This window comes from Ahaetulla prasina, chromosome 2, assembly GCF_028640845.1.
Source record: "Ahaetulla prasina isolate Xishuangbanna chromosome 2, ASM2864084v1, whole genome shotgun sequence".
Lineage (NCBI taxonomy): Eukaryota > Metazoa > Chordata > Lepidosauria > Squamata > Colubridae > Ahaetulla > Ahaetulla prasina.
Window position 1 is genome coordinate 234,710,590 of NC_080540.1, and position 18,877 is coordinate 234,729,466.

Genomic DNA, 18,877 nt, shown 5'->3' on the forward strand with positions numbered 1-18,877 from the left:
TGTCAGGAAATTTCTCTTTAGTTGTTACTTCCTTCCTTGATTAGTTTCCATCCATTGCTTCTTGTACTGCCTTCAGGTGCTTTGGAGAATAGATTGATCTCCTCTTCTTTGTGGCAGCCCCTTGGATATTGGAAAATTGCTATCCTATCACCCCTACTCCTTCTTTTCATTAAACTGGACATAATTCCTAATTCTGCCCTGCCGGGCTGCAAATGGGTGGTCAAATGTAAATATGAACATTTCATATTTACATATACATATACATTTCCAGCACTGAGCATTATACGGTCCTCACATTAATATTCATGCTGATTATGTTTGTCATCAACATTATCAACCTAAGCATATACTTACTTGATCTTTGGAGACTTAGGGTAGGTTGCCTCAATCAGCAAAAGAGATATTGACCAGGATTAGCTTGCTTCAAATGCATGATTTGCTTAGCACATTGACTGTTTGGTGCTTAGTTTTGATGGAACTGTGGTGACCGACAAAAGTATTGTTCTGTTTTTGGAAAATGTACAACAAAGAACACTTTATCAGTTGATTCATTATCAGTTCATTTGGCACCTCTGCCAACAAGGAACAAGTTGCTTTTCTATCACTGGACTTGAGGAAAGCAGCTTCAGAAAGAGGATGATGCCAGTAATGTTAAAGAGAGAGAAGTGTGGAATTGTAGCAGTGGTGAAATCCAAATTTTTTTACTACCGGTTCTGTGGGCGTGGCTTGGTGGGCATGGCAGGAGAAGGATACTGCAAAATCCCCATTCCCTCCCCACTCCTGGGGGAAGGATATTGCAAGATCTCCATTCCCACCTCACTCTGGGCCCAGCCAGAGGTGGCATTTGCCAGTTCTCCGAACTACTCAAAATTTCTGCTACCGGTTCTCCAGAACCTGTCAGAACCTGCTGGATTTCACCCCTGAATTGTAGGCTTGAAAGGAGTTACACCTATCTAAAAATGCAAAGCTACTTAAAATACATTTGGAAAAGACGGGATAGAAAATAGCTTCCATGATTTTAAGGAAGAAAAGCATATACGGTGCTAAGGTTTTAAGAACATATTTATTAATTTCACTTGAGTTTACTTCTGACTTCAGATGATAAAAAATACAACATGACCTCTAAAGTATTAACAAAGCAAAACAAAATGAAAAGCAAAGAGCTAGAGATAAATTATCAAATTTTGATTCAGAGCTACTTCCTTAGGGCTTTTTGTACCATTTGCAAAAAACATAGTATAGAAATCATTCACAGCATTTGAAAGCAAGCTCTTTGAAAATCAGTGTATGATTCAATTGAACAAAATATTGGAATTAGATGGTAGCAGGAATGGAGAAACAAAAATGAAGATCTCTGGGAGTTTCCCATTGACCTTTGATTTTTCTCCCCTAGCCTGGAATAAACCTTACAAAAGGAATCAACACACCATTTTTATTACAAAAATTCAAGAAAAAAATGATGAATAGCCAATTCCTGTATCCATCATAATTTGGTGGAAGAGATTAGCAAAATGAGGTGCTTTAATTTCAGTAAGCAGAAATGTAACTTGCCAAGGAAAATCAGGTAAACAGTGCATATCCAGGACTGTTTTAGTCTTCCCATGGAGTTGATTTCTTAATAAAAGAATAACAGAGTTGGAAGGAACCTTGAAGGTCTTCTAATCCAGGGGTCTCCAACCTTGGCAACTTTAAGACTTGTGGACTTCAACTCCCAGAGTTCCTCTTTGAGAGTTGAAGTCCACAAGTCTTAAAGTTGCCAAGGTTGGAGACCCCTGTTCTAATCCATATACCATTTCAGACAAATGGTTGCCAAATCTCTTCTTTAAAAACTTCATGTTGGAGCACCCACAACTTCTGGAGACAAATTGTTTCACTGATTAATTGTCCTAACATTCAGAAGATTTCTCCTTAGTTCTAGGTTGGTTCACTCCTTGATTAGTTTCTATCCATTGCTTCTTGTTCTGTTTTCAGGTGCTTTGGAGAGTAGGTTGATCTCCTCTTCTTTGTGGCAGCCCCTTAGATATTTGAATACAAGTATCATATCCCTCCTAGTCCTTCTTTTCATTAAACTGGATTCACCCAATTCCTGAAACCATTTTTATTTATGTTATTTTGTCAAGCACATACTGAACAATATATATAAGTATAAACATGATATAAACACACAAAATGAATACAACCAAAGGGAACATTAGGACAGGAACCATAGGCACGCTGGTGCTCTTATGCACGCCCATTCTTTGTATCTTTCATCCTCCAGGTCCCTAATCATCTTGGTTGCTGCCCTTTACACTCTTTCTAGAGTCTCAACATCTTTTTTATGTTGTGGCAACCACACTGGATGCAACAGTCCAAGTGTGATCTTACCAAGGTCTCATAAATTGTTATTAATATTTTGTCTGATCTTGATTCTATCCCTCTGTTAATGCAGCCTAGGATTGTGTTGGCTTTTTAAGTGATTGTCCACTAGGACTCCAACACCTTCCCACAGTTACTACTAATGAGCCAGGTACCACCTATTCTATTCCTGTGCATTTGGTTTTCCTTGCCTAAATGTAAAACTTTACTTTTTTCACCACTAAATTTCATTTTGTAAGATAGAGTTGATTTGTTGGTCTAGTGTACCTAGTGTGGCTGACAATAGGGGTGGAAGCCAAATCAGTATTGACAGCACAACAAGCCAAAGCAGGAAGTAAGGCCAAGGTGAAAAGAATAATAATATACATTCCATGCAGGGAATTAAAATATGCTTCTCATTTTTATTGTACTTTCTGCTTTTGTTATTCTGTTTCTGGAAGTTATTGCAGGATGCAAAATATAGGTTCCATCTCATTGTGAGTGGCTCCTGAAATATGTGTGTTGTGGAAATGTGTGTGTGTTGCTAATCAGAGGAAACTGCAAAACAAAGATGACAGACACAGGTAGGTGCCCTCCATTCACACATTAGATGGAATGCAACCTTCTGCTCTGCAGGGAAATCAATTGTTTCAATGCATAAATGAATGCACGATGGTGACAGAAGTAAATCCATTTCATCAGAAATGAGCTCTTTTTAATTTGCTGAAATTGCTAATGCTAGACTGCACGGGTTTAGCAGCAATTTCTGAATCCTGTAATTTGGCATGAAACTGATTAGCATCAGCTGGGATGAGCACTCCCTTCTGAAACCTCTTTCAGCAATTGCCTGAATACATTTATTCTTCTGCAAGAGTTGCACTCTGTACAATCTAGGAGGCATAAAAGAAAGAAAGAAAGAGAGGGAGGGAAGGAGGGAGGGAGGGAAGGAGGGAGGGAGAGAGGGAGGAAGGAAGGAAGGAAGGAAGGAAGGAAGGAAGGAAGGAAGGAAGGAAGGAAGGACCTCTACCAAACAATAATGTGAAAATAATGCAATCTTTTCAAAGAAATATCATGTATTCTTTGTTTACTTTGAAGATTTCTCAGACTCCCTTTTGTCTATATGTGTTTTGGTAGCTCCCCAAAAGCAGGAAAAATCATGGTTCTCATGATTTGCTAGATTTAAGGTTCAGAGTTTATTTTTGCCTTTCAGGTCAACCTTTGGCTGGGGCAGGGCAAAATATTGTAAATACGTTCAGATTTAAAGTTCATGAAGCTTCGCCAATTATTCAATAGAGATTCCCAGGACGAAAATATTCCTAATCTATCTGTACCAGGCACAATACTTTCCCGATTCCAGTAATTTTATGTGGATACTCAGTAGGTGCACAGTCATTTCTTAGATTATCTGGGTGGATATTTGCCTGATGAATATTCATAGTATCTCAGTCATTTATACCCACAGTAAGTGTGCAGGGAGAAATGTAATATTTTTAGCAGCAGCATTGTATCAATATAGCCTGAAGAAGCTGTTAAGTTTTACTATTAACTACAAGATAGCCTCTAAAGAAAGAGTGCCTACATCTGAGGAAGTTCATTACTGTTCTGGATCATGCTGAAGAAGGCTAACAACGCGAGATCCCATATTCTATCTCAAAAAATGCACATGGAGCTTACAGCTTAATATACCAGATGACATATAAACCATGGTCACTTATAACTGGGTTCACACCCACACTTTCATGGAAAGGATTTCATTTATTTATTGATAAAGTGGTTCGAAATTAATGTCAGTGTAAATGACCAAAAGGAAATTAAGAGAAAGAGAAAGAAAAAAGACATAGATCAATAGGATCCTATTCTCAGTTTTTTAAGCGCTATATATATATTTTTAAATCTACTTTAAACAACTTATGGTAGTTTTGAACATTCCTACATACGAAGCCCCACTTCATGGGTATCAATTTTCATTAACCTGAAAGTTTATTTTATGATCAATAAAAAGTTCAGGAAATGAAAAATAGAATATGTAATATTCGCTCCAAATGTCTATCTAAGGGCATGATTCAGATGTGCTCTTCGTTCTCTGAAAGAATTTGGCACAAGGACAAATTCATGCAAACATAAATGGATAAGCCTGAGCTGATATTTTATCAGGAACCAAGGTGGCACAATGGTTAGAGTGCAGCACTACAGGCTACTTCAGCTGACTGCTAGCTGCAGTTCGGCAGTTCAAATCTCACGGGCTCAAGCTTGACTCAGCCTTCCATCCTTCCAAAGTCGGTAAAATGAGGACCCAAACTGTTGGGGGCAATATGCTGACTCTGTAAACTGCTTAGAGAGGGCTGTAAAAGCACTATGAAGTAGTATATAAGTTTAAGTGCTATTGTTCGTGCTTATTCTCCTCTCTTTGGGTTACAGCTGACTAACAAGAACCTGTGCCCCTGGAATTTAAATCTTTATTATGTAGAGTAAATTTCCTAAGTGTGGGGATGTGTGTTGTGTGTAGTGTTGATATCCTTTGACTTCCAGGTTGAAAAACACTGGGGGAAGTAATATATAGACATTGTATTTGTTGGTGTTGGTGTGGGTGTGGGTGAATTCTGAAAGGCGAATCCACATTTCTTAAAGTTGCTGAGGTTGAGAAACTCTAAGTTAGAGTTCAAAAGTCATCTATGCTTCCTAGTGGCAGAGCTGTTTCTTCTGGAGCGTTAATACTGTGGATTACATTTTCTAAATGTAATTGTCACAAAACCATCACAAAGCCATGTGGGATCTTATTCCAAGGAAATCAAAGCCCTGTGTAATATTCTCACCACTCAGATTGTGGTATGAGGAGAAAACATTGTAATTTTCTTTTACTCAGGTCCTGGTCACTCACAACACATGATCTCGATGCTCTGTAGAATTATTTCAATATGGCAATTTAGAAGACTAAAGAAAAGAGAAATTCAGAACAAGTCAGAGCAAAGAAGAAAAAAAGGAAGACAATCAGTGCTGAAGACAAATGAGAGTGGTTTTGCCGTAAATGGTAGCATTGTTTTGGACTATTGAATTGGTAATGAGAAGTTTCTGCTACATTGTTAAAGAAATAGATATATACCTAAATGAAGCTGAGATGACAGAAAGGAAAATAAGAGAAAACATGTGAAATCTATACTTCTGAAATGCTTGGAGTAGATTGCTATATTACAGCAGGAGTATGTTTCCATTTCACGTTGAGGCTATTATACTGACATTACAAATATGTCTGAAGTAGTATTTCTCAAGAACTAGATAATTCTGTTGAACAAATATTTAGTTATTTGTGTCCTGCCTTTTATTTTTTATAAATTACTCAAGGTGGCAAACATATCCAACATACCTACCACCTCCTATTTCTCCATAACAAGAACCCTGTAACATGGGTTGGGCTGAGAGAGAGTGGATGATTAGTCCAAAGTCATCCTAAATTAATCTAACAAAATATTAATTTAGATCAGGGATCTCCAAACTTGGCAACTTTAAGACTTGTTAACTCTCAAAATTCCTCAGCCAGCCATGCTTGTTAATTGTTGAAAATAGTATATGGCCATGTCATTGTATTTAATTGTATCATTATATCTTACTTTTCTGATCAGAATGGTAACCACAATCTTTCCAGCATGTCCCCAACAATTTTGAAAACAGATCCTCCTGGGAGATTACTCAGGATTACCTGATCAGCACAAGAGCTGAACAAGCATGTATCCCTGATTAATTCAACTTCTAACCAACATTGTAATCCAAAGGTAGACAACTAGTAAGTTAATAGACATCAGTCTTGAGGCTCACGTGGTTCCAGAACTTTTTTGTTTACAAATAACTAAAATATGTCATGCTGCAGAGCAAGTAGCAGCATTCAGCATCACCTTCTTTTCAGCATCTCTTTCCAAGAATACTTGGAATGGCTGAATATTGGTTTAAGACTACTTTTCATATGTTTGAATAGTAGAATAACATAATTGGAAGAGAACTTAGAGGTCTCCTACTCCAACATCCTGTTCAAGCAAGAAACCCTATACCATTTCAGACAAATGACTGTCCAATCACTTCTTAAAACTTCCACTAATGGAAGACCCACAACCTCTGAAGGCAAGCTGTTTTACTGACTAATTGTTCTCATTTCAGGAAAATTATTTTTATTTTATTTTATTTTATTTTGTCAAGCATGTATAAGATAACAGGCAAAAGTATAAACATAATTTGAATACATGAAAAGAGTAAGTAAAAAAGGAATATTAGGACAGGGATGGTAGGCACGCTGGTGCACTTATGCACGCCCCTTACAGACCACTTAGGAATGGGATGAGGTCAACAGTAGACAGTTTAAGGCAGGGGTGAAATGCTCCTGGTTCTGACCGGATCTCGTGACCTGGTAGCGATCGTGGCCGGTGGTTCGGGGATCCGGTAGTAATTGTTGAACCACCGGCTACACCGGTTTTTACCTTCTGTGCATGTGCCGAAGGTTTTGTGCATGCACAGAAGATCTGTGCATGCATGTGATGAGCACGCGCGGGGCATGTAGACTTCCAAGCTGCTAAGGAAGGAAAGTAGATTTCATCCCTGGTTTAAGGTTAAAGTTTTTGGGGATTGAGGAAGAAATTACAGAGTCAGGTAGTGCATTCCAGGCATTGACCACTGTGTTATTGAAATCATATTTTCTACAGTCGAGTTTGGAGGAGTTTACCGTGCATTTGTATCTGTTATTTACTCGTGTATTGTTGTGGCTGAAGCTGAAGTAGTCATTGACAGGTAGGACATTGTGGCAGATGGTTTTATGTACTAGGCTTACGTCAGACTGAAGTCAGCGTAGTTCTAAGTTGTCTAAGCCCAAAATTTGGAGTCTGGTGGCATAAGGTATTTTATTGCGAGCAGAGGAGTGGAGGACTCTTCTTGTGAAATATCTCTGGATTCTTTCAATTGTATTTCAATTGTATTTATGTCTGATATGCAGTGCGGGTTACAAACAGATGAGCTGTATTCAAGAATTGGTCTAGCAAATATTTTGTATGCTCTAGTTAGTAGTACAATATTTCCAGAGAAGAAGCTGCACAAGATTAGATTAACAACTCTTAATGCCTTTTTGGCAATGTTGTTACAGTGGGCTCTGGCACTTAGATCTTTAGAAATAAGTACTCCAAGGTCTTTGACAGAGTGAGGTCATCTACAAGGACATGTCCATTTAATTTGTATTTTATGTTTTGATTTTTTTTGCCAATGTGCAAGACAGAGCATTTGTTGGTTGAGATTTGAAGTTGCCACTTGTTAGACCAATCTGACACATAGTCAAGGTCTTTTTGAAGGATAGTTGCATTGTCTGTGGTGTTGAATAGTTCAACAGCATCAGCAAAGAGAACATAGTTGCTTTTAATATGATCGCAAAGGTCATTTATGTAAAGTATGAAGCAAAATCTATTCTCAACCTGTATCACTGCAGAAGACCACTATAAAGTATTCCTACTTGAAATCAATAAAATCATCAAACTATACGTACCACAAATCATCACCAAAATCAAAAGGAAAAGCAAATTTCCCATATCAATAAAAAAGCTGCAATCCAAAAAAAAATCCCTCTGGAAAAAAAACAAAAAGGGTTATGTAGCAAACTTCAAAAACCGCTACAAAAATATTTGCAACCAAATAAAAACAGAATGTAACACTTACCACACTAAACAAGAAGAAGACCTTCTACGCACTAATTCTAATCGTGCTTTTTATAATTTTGTGAACAATAAACTTAAAGAAACAAGATCCATTCCACCACTAAAAGAACCTAACGGCAAAGAATGTACTGATGAAACAGTTAAAGCAAACCTCTTTAACACATTCTTCGGCTCAGTCTTTGTAAACAATGATGGCTCATATCCAACATTCCTCAATCGTACCAAAAATGTTAACAATGACTTAACACATATAGACTTCACAGAAGCTAACAACGACCTAACACATATAGATTTCACACAAGATAATGTTGAAAAAGTCCTTCGCAACCTGAAACCATCATTATCTATTGGACCAGATGAACTATGTGCATACTTTTTTAAAAAAAACTTTCAATTAATATAGCTGAACCCCTAAGCATAATCTTTAATAAAGCCTTCAAAACTAGTTCCCTTCCAAAACTCTGGTCTCTAGCCACAGTCATCCCTATCTTCAAAAAAGAAGATCCAAGCCTAGTTGAAAATTACAGACCTATCTCTCTATGTTGTGTCTCATGCAAAGTAATGGAATCCATCATAAACCAATCCATTACACGCTACCTCGAAACAAACAACCTTCTCTCTAATAAACAATTTGGTTTCAGAAAAAAATTGTCTTGTAATTTACAACTTCTCCACTGCAAAAACATATGGACTACCAACCTTGATGAAGGAAAAGCAATAGATGCAATCTACATAGACTTCTGCAAAGCTTTTGATTCAGTAGTACATGATAAACTACTCCTTAAACTAAAATCCTACGGCATTTCGGGACCTCTTCACAATTGGATAAATGCCTTCCTGTCAAACAGACAACAAGTGGTCAAAATTGGCAACGCTATATCAAATCCTGTTCCTGTCAAAAGTGGCGTTCCTCAAGGTAGTGTTCTTGGAACAACGCTCTTCATACTATACATAAATGATCTCTGTGACCACATCTCAAGTTATTGTGTTCTCTTTGCTGACGATGTCAAACTATTTAATATCACTAATAATACTTCTACCCTTCAAGAAGACTTTGACTTAATTTCCGATTGGTCTAAAACTTGGCAACTCCAAATCTCAACCAGCAAATGCTCAGTCTTACATATTGGAAAAAAGAATCGTATTAACAAGTACAAACTTGATAGTCATTACCTTAGTGACGACCCCCACCCTGTCAAAGATCTTGGAGTTCTCATATCAAATGACTTTAATGCCAAAGCCCACTGCAACTACATAGCAAAAAAGGCTCTAAGAGTTGTAAACCTAATTTTACGCAGCTTCTTTTCCAAAAACTCTACACTACTAACTAGAGCATACAAAACATTTGCCAGACCTATTCTTGAATACAGCTCATCCGTCTGGAACCCATACCACATCTCTGACATAAATACAATAGAACGAATTCAGAAATATTTTACTAGAAGAGTTCTTCGCTCCTCCGAAAACAGCAAAATACCTTATACCACCAGGCTTGAAATCCTGGGATTAGAAAACTTACAACTCCGTCGACTTCGACATGACCTGTGTTTAACATACAAAATCATCTATTGCAATATCCTTCCTGTAAAAGACTACTTCAGCTTCAATCGCAATATTACAAGAGCAAAAAATAGATTCAAGCTTAATGTCAACCGCTTCAAACTTGATTGCAGAAAATATGACTTCTGTAACAGAGTTGTTAATGCTTGGAACTCATTACCTGACTCCATAGTCTCTACTCAAAATCCCAAAATCTTCAACCAAAAACTGTCTACTATTGACCTCACCCCATTCCTAAGAGGACTATAAGGGGCGCGCATAAGAGCACAAAAGTGCCTACCATTCCTGTCCTATTGTTCCCTTCATTATATCAAACTAATATAGTTGATGCATATTTTTTTACTTATATATATATATATATATATATATATATATATATATATATATATATATATATATATATATATATTCTTCAAGATATGTTGTTTTATTTATGACAATGTTTGTGTATACTGTTGTGACAAAAAGAAATAAAAAAAAACAAAAAAACCCACTGCTTTGGGGAACACCACTATTAACATGTACAGGATTTGATAGAGCGCTTCCTATTTTGACCACTTGTCTGTTTCTCCTTAGTTCTAGATTGGTTCTCTCCTTGATTAGTTTCCATCCATTGCATCTTGTCCTGTCTTCAGATGCTTTGGAGAATAGGTCGACCACCTCTTCCTCAAATATTGGAATACTGCTATCATATCATCCCTCGGGCCTTCTTTTCATTAGAATAGACATGCCCAAGTCCTGCACCTGTTCTTCATATGTTTTAGTCTCCAATCCCCTAATCATCTTTGTTGCTCTTCTCTGCACTCTTTCTAGAGTTCTCAACATTCTTTTTATATCATAGTGACCAAAACTGGATGGATTATCCTAAGTGTGGTCTTATGAAGGCATTATACGGATATACTAACACTTCACATGACCTTGATTCTATCAACCTAGCACTGTGTTGGCTTTTTGGTGGCTGCAGTACACTGGCTCATATTTAAGTGATTCTCCACTAGGACTCCAAGATCCTTCTCACAATTACTACTATTGAGACAGGTAGATAGACAGATAGTTTGACTGATCTTCCAGACAGACAAGTCAATCATATGTAGGGGAAAGCCTTTTGTATTTTTGCAATGGGGTTGAGAAATCTGCCTGGAAACCCTGTTTGGAAAGAGGAGATTCTCCACATGGAGGGTTATTTGAGGGAAGGGTAGACAATCCACACTGAATTTGAGTACTTTGAGTCTTTTTTTTTTTTTTCATCATGGGCAAAAAACTTCTCCCAGAGATGGAAAAGATTATTTCTAGATGGCAAACCTTAATGTATTTCAGCACTGGTTGTTTTGAATTGCCTGTTTATAGGATTGTGTGTTTGAGCTTTTTGTAGTAGAATATTACAATGCAGGCAGCAATCAAACTGGTGTGTATATTGAAGAGGCTTATGGAGGAGCCAAGCCAGTGGAGTGTGAATGATAATCCTGCATAATTATTGATAATACTATTAATATGCTGATAGGCAGATTTTCCCTTCCTTTATCTACCCATCTTTTAAATCATTCCTTATCATTACAATAATTAAAATTGATCAACAGTATTTCATTGAAGGAGGGCAATGCAAACATTTCCAATTACCTCAACGTTAATGCATTTTGCTTGTCTGCAATTATGATTTGGGTTTCTTTCTACAATTTACGGAGGCTATAACTTTAGTTAAGCAACTTTGCCTAGGTTGTATTGACTGCCCACCCACCTCCTGCCTTGCTTTCTTATCCTCAAGCTTTTCTATTTGCAAAGGGCCCGGCATTAAAAATTGCCTTTATTTCTTCTTACCATCCATCATTTGCACCCCTATATTGAAAGCAATGGGGAGAAAGCCTCCTTGCCATAATAGTGGTTCATTAAATCTCAGGATGGGGTGAGGGGATAGGGAGCAATGTCTTTTAAACTCATATCATGTCATCTCTTTAATCACCCGGATACTGAATAATTCAGCTCCTCTTTGGAATTTGCACGGCAAGGATCTATAGCTCTGTCTCTCACTGGGGGGAGTTTATTATTACTGAGCCTGACAGTGCAGAACCCTGGCAGGTTAATTGCTGCAGTCCAACTAGCTGTGAGTTTGCTGTTGATATATAGTGACTAAAGGGAGTGAAGGAGATTGACTCCTACAGCACAAATATCTTCATGCGCCTCGGGTTCCTCTGAAAGATAGGAGAAATAAATGTTCACTGTTCATTTTCTGTCTGCACAATACAAATATCCTGAGGCTGAACATGGCAACTGAATATATATATATATATATATATATATATATATATATATATATATATATATATATATATATATTTGTGTGTGTGTGTGTGTGTGAGAGAGAGAGAGAGAGAGAGAGAGAGAGAGGGAGAGAGAGGGAGAGAGAGAGGTGTGTATAACGTGTGTGTCTGTGTAACTTGTGTGTGTATGACTTGTCCATCAGCAACACATTTATGCACACACACACACACAGAGATAAAATCATCATAGAATAGAATAGAATTTTATTGGCCAAGTGTGATTGGACACACAAGGAATTTGTTTTGGTGCATATGGTCTCAGTGTACATAAAAGAAAAAGAAAAAAGAAAAAAATACATCAAAGGTACAACATTTACAACACAAATTATGGTCATAGGTTGCAATTAACCCTTAATGATAGCAACAAAAAGTTACAGTCATACAGTCGTAAGTGGAAAGAGATTGGTGATGAAAACGATGAGAAGATTAATAGTAGTGTAGATTTAGTAAATAGTTTGACAGTGTTGAGGGAATTATTTGTTTAGCAGAGTGATGGCCTTCGTGAAAAAACTGTTCTTGTGTCTAGTTGTTCTGGTGTGCAATGCTCTATAGCATCGTTTTGAAGGTAGGAGTTGAAACGTTTTATGTCCAGGATGTGAGGGATCTGTAAATATTTTCACGGCCCTCTTCTTGATTCGTGCAGTATACAGGTCCTCAATGGAAGGCAGGTTGGTAGCAATTATTTTTTCTGCAGTTCTAATTATCCTCTGAAGTCTGTGTCTTTCTTGTTGGGTTGCAGAACTGAACCAGACCGTTATGGAGGTTCAAATGACAGACTCAATAATTCCTCTGTAGAGCTGGATCAGTAGCTCCTTGGGCAGTTTGAGCTTACTGAGTTGGCGCAGAAAGAACAGTCTTTGTTGTCCTTTTTTGATGATGCTTTTGATGTTAACTGTCCATTTTAGATCTTGCGATATGAAATCATCATCATTATCATTTTAGCCATTGTCTATCCACTGCAGGATAAAGGCCTTGTCTGCATGTTTCAAGCCTATATGATCCTGAGCTTTCTTTTGCCAATTGTGCCTGCAATACACACACACACACACACACACACACACACACACACACACACACACACACTAACATTACTACAAACATCCTTTCCTGAAATAGCTAACATTTTTGCCTTTTAATAAGGTACCATGGAGATAAATCAGAGCCCCTTCCTGGGCCCTGCTTGGCTGGCAATGAACTCATCAGGTCACCTCCTACATTAACAAATAGGAAAGGGTGCCAAGGCAGTGTTAATTGAAGGTGTGGGACTTGTATTGCCAGTTAATGAAGTAAACTCATGCTGGGTATGTCAAACCATTAATCCAGTTTAAACATCCAGTTTGTGAACAACAGCTGTCCTTTTCCCTCATTTTTTTTAAACTCCCCAAAGCAAAAACCTCAAACTCTAGATGAAATTTGGAATTGATGAGGAGGCCTTCAAGTATTTAGTGAAAATATTAAGCGATTTTGAAAGGTTATATAGCTTCTCTAATGTCTGCTAGATTACTAAACCTCTGCTGCTAGATTAAATTCAAGATGAGAAAAGTGGAAAGCAGATAATAACTACTGTGAATAGTTGCCATTTTATGTATATGTTTACTAGGCCTCTATCAGGGATGTCCAACCTTGGTGATTTTAAGACTTGTAAACTTCATTTTCCAGGTTTCCCCAGTCAGTCCACAACTTTTAAAATTGCCAAGGTTGGATGTCCCTGGCTAATATGAAACCAACTTTCACCCTCACTTGTGGAAATTCCACTTGTGGAATTTGCCACACAAGGAAGTGAGGTACAGATTGTGTCTACCCATAGTTTGGGGTGCAGAAGAGAATGCATTATTTTTGATAGCAAAAGTGGCACTGAAAATTTCCTTCTAAATATCCTGTACCCTAAAAACATAGCAATGAAATGATTACAGCTGGTCCCCATTTGGTGTCCACAATTGGGATCATCAATTCAGTTGTTAAGCAAAGCTGTCATTAAGTGAAAGTGGCACTGAGCTTATGACCTTAAATTAGCTTTTCTTTGCTTTAAAGAACTGGGAAGGCTTTAATGTCAAGATTGGTTATGAGGTTACTTTTATATCACTGTCATAGCTGATAAATGGCACTAAAGAAGGCAGTTACTAAATAAGGACTATGTGTATGTCTTCCTCTTTAAACTCCACCATTACTTTTATTTATTTATTTATTTATTTGTCACAACAGTATATATAAGCATAAGCATGAAATAACTATACAATATATAAGCATATATATAAGCATAAGCATGAAATAACTATATGAATTGGATACAATCAAAGGGAACATTAGGACAGGAACGGTAGGCATGCTGGTGCTCTTATGCACCAGCTCTTATACCCTTATACTTATACCCTTATACTCTTATGTTCTTATACCAGTAGTGGAATTCAAATTTTTTTACTACTGGTTCTGTGGGCATGGCTTGGTGGCCATGGCTTAGTGGGCGTGGCATGGTGGGCATGGCAGGGGAAGGATATTGCAAAATCTCCATTCCCACCCCACTTTGGGGCCAGCCAGAGGTGGTATTTGCCGGTTCTCCGAACTACTCAAAATTTCCACTACCAGTTCTCCAGAACCTGTCAGAACCTGCTGAATAGCACCCCTGACCATTACCCTCAGTGGTATCAACTTACAAAGACAGCTTTCTTATTGTGCTTGTGTGTAGCTATGACTTGGTCCATATAGAGGTCCATATGATAGGTTGGTTCACTTATTCAATTATAAGTCTTCCTATGAAGAAATACAAGAACAGTTAAGACAAAGGAAGCAACAAACTTGTCTTCAGAAAGGGGAAAGCATGAGAAAAAAACCTGAAAATAATATTACCTTGATTATGTTTGGTGTAAGTGGAGGCAAACAGATATTCTGCCAGGCTTTCAAGGTCCTTTTATCACACTCTGAATATCAAATCAGATTCCATCCTAAACTAAATCACATGCTTTCCAAATCAGTTTGAAATCCGACTCTACTCAATTACCAATTTGAAATCCCAACCAAATTTTGTGCTTGGTATACATGTCCCTTTTTTTTTGGTTGTTAAAATTACTGAGGTTTGCTAGGCCTAGTTTCAGCTAATTAAATATCTCAGTGGAATATCTGAAAGTATTAAAACACTGGGAAAGCATCTGTGTAAAACAAAGTGTTGCTGATGGACGAATTACAGAGCTTTACAGGTGAACCTGAGCGGAAGCATAAAAATCAGACTTTAACTAGGCTGAAGGATCCATGTCCATGATGGAAAGAAAACTAAAGATTAATATATTAATGTCTGCCTGTCTATCTATCATATATCACTTACCTACGGTACCTACCTACCTTCCCAGCTTACCTACCTACCTTCCTTCTGTGCAAGCACATGAATTAAGTCTGTCAAAGTTAATCTGTATTTAAATCTTCTGCAGAGCAAAATAATTAATAAATAATTTGGAATATGCTTGAAATTCAGGCTCTTTGTATTCCTTCTTTCTCCTGGCAGGAGAGAAAGTGTTATTAAAGGGGATCTTCAAACTTTGTCCTTCATTTCTGAAAACCAGTCAGTCCTTTTCTACTGGATTACTGTATTGAATTCATTAACAACACTTCAGTATAACAAATTACAAGTTTTTCTTATGGGGAAAATGGAAAATAACACATTTTGCTGAATAGAATCTATCTCAAAGTAGGAAACTGTTAATTATCGGTGGAGAACTCTTGAAAAAAAATGGAGGGTAGTTTTGAAACAACCTAAATCTTGGTTAAAATATTTCTTCCATATTTTATATGCATTAAATAGCAGGAGTAATGCAAATTCTTCTCTGTGTCATATCCAGTTATGCAACAAGAATCGCTATATGTGTAAAGATCCATCTAGGTTTAGTTTCAGATAAAACGATTTCTTTCTCAGTATTATGAAGTAGGCTTCTTTGTAATCAACTGTTTGATAAAGGATTCTAATTTATTCTCTAATTTGCACTATATGAAAATTACTAAAGGCTTGCAATTGATTTTCACCATGGTGTGGAATGAACCTGAAGTATGCTGAAATGCCTACTGTAGAAACAGGAAGCTATCATGTGACTATGTTTCCATTTTTCTGTTATTTCCATATTAAGAATAAAAATTCATTTAGTCAACTTACATGTGGTGTTGGAAATAGCAAAATGGTGAACTGTTATTAAAATGGTGAGCCTGTTATTAAAACACAGAGCCTGCAATTACTGCAGGTTCGAGCCCGGCCCAAGGTTGACTCAGCCTTCCACCCTTTATAAGGTAGGTAAAATGAGGACCCAGATTGTTGGGGGGGCAATAAGTTGACTTTGTAAAAAAAATATATACAAATAGAATGAGACTATTGCCTTATACATTGTAAGCCGCCCTGAGTCTTCAGAGAAGGGCGGGGTATAAATGTAAACAAAAAAAAAAACTGAGACAAGAGTTTATTTTTGGCAAGCATATTTCAATCACTGCTTATTCTTATGGGAAAACCAATTACTCACAACTCACAGACCAGTTTTATTCACAAAGTTGTTGCCATTGCAGCATTGCAATAATCATGCAATTGTGATTTCTGAAGCTTCTGCCAGCTTCCCACAAGCAAAGTCAATGGGGAAGCCACAGGAAGTCGGACGTTGCTCCCACTTTCACTACTTTTTTGCCCACCTGTGGTCTTTCTGTTTATCTGTTTAGCAATAGCAATAGCAGTTAGACTTATATACTGCTTCACAGTGCTTTACAGCCCCTTCTAAGTGGTTTACAGAGTCAGTCTCTTGCCCCCAACAATTTGGATCCTCATTTTACTGACCTCGGAAGGATGGAAGGCTGAGTCAAACTTGAGCTGGTGGGAATCAAACTGCCTATGCTGGCATCTGGTAGTCAGCAGAAGTAGCCTGCAGTACTACATTCTAACCACTGTGCCACCATGACTCAGTTTATGTATTGATTTATTATTGAGGTTTGTTCACTGCTACAATTATTTTTCTATTTTGGATTTATACTCTTCTTAGATGATCATAGGACCATTTAGCATTGGGATAAAAACAAAAATATGATCAACCTAAAATTTAATCCTTAGCACATCAGACTGTACTGACTTTCTCTCAAACAGTGACTCAAGTGGTCACAAGGTTATATCATTATTTGCTAAAAATCATTTGTGCATTCTATAGAAATGTGTGCTTCTAAATTGTCTCCTGGTATTATGCTATAAAAACTAATCCCAATGAAGCATGATTTATTTCCATAATAATTTGTTAACTACATTATTTCATATTGACTTCTTTTCTTTTCTTCTCAAATGCAATAATTATACTACATTTCCACCACACTTCACAATACAATGGGATAAACAGGCATTTCATATTGTGTTCTGCTCATGTTTAGCTTCAGGATGGAATTCAGATCGTCACATTTATTTTATATGAGATAGTCTTTAAATTACAAAGCTGCTTTTCTCTTATAATGTAGGGATGCCACATTTGAAACAAAAAAGTTTAACTCACGTATCTTTTTTTTTTTTTAATCAAATTTGTATACCGCCCTATCTCCCGAGGGACTCAGGGCGGTTCACAGGCAAATAAAAACATATAAATACAAATTAAGATCACAATTAAAAAACTTATTCTAAAGCCAAATTAATTAAAAATGATATAAATACTAAAACCAATTAAAATCAACCTAAATTTAAAATCTAGTCCACTCCTGCGCAAATGAATAAATGTGTTTTAAGCTCACGACGGAAGGTTCGGAGGTCCGGAAGTTGATGAAGTCCTGGGGGGAGTTCGTTCCAGAGGGTGGGAGCCCCCACAGAGAAGGCCCTTCCCCTGGGTGTCGCCAGACGACACTGCCTAGCTGACGGCACCCTGAGGAGTCCCTCTCTGTGAGAGCGCACGGGTCGGTGAGAGGTATTCGGTAGCAGCAGGCGGTCCCGTAAGTAACCCGGCCCTATGCCATGGAGCGCTTTAAAGATGGTTACCAAAACCTTGAAGCCCACCCGGAAGGCCACAGGTAGCCAGTGCAGTCTGCGCAGGATAGGTGTCACACGGGAGCCATGGGGGGCTCCCTCTATCACCCGCGCAGCCGCATTCTGAACTAACTGCAGTCTCCGGATGCCCTTCAAGGGGAGCCCCATGTAGAGAGCATTGCAGTAATCCAGGCGAGACGTCACGAGGGCGTGAGTGACCGTGCATAGGGCATCCCGGTTCAGAAAGGCGCAACTGGCGCACCAGGCGAACCTGGTAAAAAGCTCTCCTGGAGACGGCCGTCAAATGATCTTCAAAAGACAGCCGTTCATCCAGGAGGACGCCCAAGTTGCGCACCCTCTCCATCGGGGCCAATGACTCGCCTCCAACAGTCAGCCATGGACTCAGCTGACTGTACTGGGATGCCGGCATCCACAGCCACTCTGTCTTGGAGGGATTGAGCTTGAGCCTGTTTCTCCCCATCCAGACCCGTACGGCTTCCAGACACCGGAACAGCACTTCGATAGCTTCGTTGGGGTGTCCCGGTGTGGAAAAGTACAGCTGGGTGTCATCCGCGTACAGCTGGTACCTCACACCGAAGCCACTGATGATCTCACCCAGCGGCTTCATATAGATGTTGAACAGAAGGGGCGAGAGAATCGACCCCTGCGGCACCCCACAAGTGAGGCGCCTCGGAACCGACCTCTGCCCCCCTGTCAGCACCGTCTGCGACTGATCGGAGAGATAGGAGGAGAACCACCGATGAACGGTGCCTCCCACTCCCAACCCCTCCAACCGGCGCAGCAGGATACCATGGTCGATGGTATCAAAAGCCGCTGAGAGGTCTAATAGGACCAGGGCAGAGGAACAACCCCTATCCCTGGCCCTCCAGAGATCATCCACCAACGCGACCAAAGCCGTCTCAGTGCTGTAACCAGGCCGGAAACCGGACTGGAACGGGTCTAGATAGACAGTTTCATCCAGGTGTAGGGGAAACTGATATGCCACCATACTCTCTACAACCTTCGCC